This window comes from Octodon degus, unplaced genomic scaffold (assembly GCF_000260255.1).
Source record: "Octodon degus isolate 3935 unplaced genomic scaffold, OctDeg1.0 scaffold00009, whole genome shotgun sequence".
NCBI classification, from domain to species: domain Eukaryota; kingdom Metazoa; phylum Chordata; class Mammalia; order Rodentia; family Octodontidae; genus Octodon; species Octodon degus.
In genome coordinates this window covers 13,980,475-13,983,353 of record NW_004524585.1, presented here as the reverse complement: position 1 = coordinate 13,983,353, position 2,879 = coordinate 13,980,475, and the positions used below count along the sequence as shown (strand labels likewise).

General features: G+C 40.4%; 2 non-coding genes across 2 annotated transcripts; one reads left to right on the top strand and one right to left on the bottom strand.

Moving 5' to 3' along the window:
* Positions 1 to 1,858: 1,858 nt before the first annotated feature.
* Trnak-uuu lies at positions 1,859 to 1,931 on the top strand. Its single transcript has one exon. It is a non-coding gene; the product is annotated as a tRNA-Lys (tRNA).
* Positions 1,932 to 2,212: 281 nt separating this feature from the next.
* On the bottom strand, positions 2,213 to 2,285 carry Trnak-uuu. Its single transcript has one exon. It is a non-coding gene; the product is annotated as a tRNA-Lys (tRNA).
* Positions 2,286 to 2,879: the final 594 nt, after the last annotated feature.

Below are 2,879 nucleotides of genomic sequence, written 5' to 3'. Positions count from 1 at the left end.
TTTTTTTTTTTTTTTTTTTTGTGGAACTGGGGATTGAACTTAGACCCTTGCGCTTGCCAGGAAGCACTTATTCTACTGAGCCATCTCTCCAACCCCTGGATGTGATTCTTATAGAGAATATTTAATATGGTAACCCTTGTTATTGTTTTTTAATGTAAGATGAATATAACCTGATATATCTGCCTTTGAGTGAGAAGTTACTATATTAAAGTGACAAAATTTTACAAGTTATTGCTTAGGGAATAAAGTTCTTCCTTTCACCTGGAATTAACCTAATTTTATGAGCTCTCACTATTGTTTTTGTTTGTTTGTTTGTTTGTTTTGTTTTGTTTTTTTGTTTTGTTTTGTTTTTTTTTTCCAGAACTAGGGATTGAACTCAGGCCCATGTGCTTATTAGGCAAGTGCTTATTTTACTGAGCCATCTCCCCAGCCCCTCAGAATTCTTTGTTTCCCTCCACTCCAATCAAATATGTTAAGCCTTTTTTGAAGTGTGGACTGTGTCAGAGAAAGATAGAAGAATAGAATTTATAGTCTGTTCTTGTGATATCTTTGTCATTAAATCTTTATATGACTAAATGTATACTTCCTGCACTCTGCCACAGTCCAACACTTGCTAACTTACATATGTTATTTTACTTAAGCCTCCCAATCATTGCGCTGTCCTAACACACAGAGGACTAGCCTGCTGAGTACTACACAATGGTAGTTGGGATTCAAACAGGGGCACCTGCCTTCAGAACCCACACTTTTGCACAAGAATTTACCCTTTCGGTTTTTCAACATACATCTATGTGTCTTAAAAAAAAAAAAAAAAAAAACTGGGACTCAAACCCAGCTCCTCGCTTGCCAAGAAAGTGCTGTACTACTGAGTTTCATCCATGGTCATGCATCCTTTTCTTTAAACAAAAATCATAGATTTGAAATGTTTTCTAATACAACAATAGTCTGCAAGTTTCCCAAGTTGTGTTCTCGTGGAGCAGGTTCACGGCTAACGGTCCACACCACAACGTGTATGACCATTCACATCATTTCCCATTAACATGCCATGAACGTCTCCTCTGTAGGCAGATCTTTGTGTATGTCCCTGATTATTCTCTGGGACAAATTCCTAATTCCTAAGTGTGGCATAGCTGGACCAAAATAATCACCCAGAAAACAGACGAGGGAACGAAGGGAAAGAAAGGCACCTTAACTCACAGACCCTAAAAAGTCTCTTGTTCAAACCCTTACGCTAGCTGTTTTTCTCCTGACGGCACAGTGGAAAGCTGTGTTCAGATCACGGGCGTGGCGGAGAGCGCCGGCCTCAAAGGCTAAGGTCGCTAAGGTCGCCGCAGTCTCTGCCTCTAGGTCGGCTCCCCTGGTATCCAGGGGCTTCGGGCCCCCATGTCACTGCCGGCGACCTCCTCCTGGATGTGCCCCCCTGTAAAATGATGTGGACTCCGTCAGACAACCTCAAGACAACGTCACTATCTCTTCTCCCATTTTCTACACGCAGCCCAGCCCCCCAGCTTCAGAATAGCCGGCCGGCAATCTCCCTTACACTCTCCGGTGTCGGGGGTTGGGTTTAGCTCCTAAGTCCTCCTGTCATCTGGTGATAGGTCCAAAGTCCCCGCAGGGCTTCGAAAGTGAAACCTCACCTTTCTGTTAATCCTTGCCCTATTTGGATAATTATTAGACACGCAAATAGCTTGTAGTTGAATATCAACTGGTAATTTGAACCTTCTGCTTTTCTTTCGGCTCCGAATCCTCCTGGGCTTGGGGATTAAAACAAGTTTCACTACCTTCAAGGACAGACTCGCTAGCACGTGGGTGCTTATTCTTATGTAAGGCATTATAGAACCTCACTTCTTCCACAGGAGCCCGGATAGCTCAGTCGGTAGAGCATCAGACTTTTAATCTGAGGGTCCAGGGTTCAAGTCCCTGTTCGGGCGCTATGCTTTTTAAGTTCCTACTTTAACGACAACAAAAAAAATTGTACGTCGTCATAGCTTACTCAGAGTAGGAAGCGTAACCATAACCAAATATATTCATTCTTTTGTTTTGAAAACAGAGAACTTTGATTTTTGCTGTTTCATTCTGAAAATTCCTCATTGGAAAGACACCATAGAAAAGCACAATATTTACCAGGAAAGTAAATAATTTTATATTATTCACGTTCTCTGTTTTTCCATATTTTAAAATCAACCATTCCAAGTCATTTTAAAAATGTAAACGCCCGAACAGGGACTTGAACCCTGGACCCTCAGATTAAAAGTCTGATGCTCTACCGACTGAGCTATCCGGGCACTCTAGAGCTCCCTCTTTTGTTTACTTGATATAATAGCGACGACTTGCTTCCCCTCTACAGTTTCTGTCTAGGTTTTATTTAAAGGTGGTTTGGTTGTTCATTTTAGAGACATAAAGTAAAACAAAAATATTTTTCTCTTTTGTTCCATTTACTTAGAACACATATTCAAGATCCTTTTGTGTTTGATAAGTTGCCAATATATACTAAACTCTTGAAAACTAAAGTAACGGTATTCTATTACAGCAAAAACAAGCGAAGTAAACGTTAGGTTGTAACTTTTTTTAATTTCTACTTTTCTATCTTCTGTCACTTTCCAGATAGGACTACATCAGTTATTCCAATAAAATAAATTGCAGCATTTTTCCTATTAACAAAATACATTTCCACTCACCAGATGATGTAACTGAGAGATACTTAAGGCTTTGGGGAGAGAGAGAGAGAGAGAGAGAGAGAGAGAGAGAGAGAGAGAGAGAGAGAGAGAGGAAAGGCAAGGCAAATTTCACTCAAAAGCATAGAAACTAATATTGTAGGAAAATAGAAGTGTCAGGAAAAAAATGTAGGGGCCAGGGAGATAGCTCAGTTGAATAAGTGC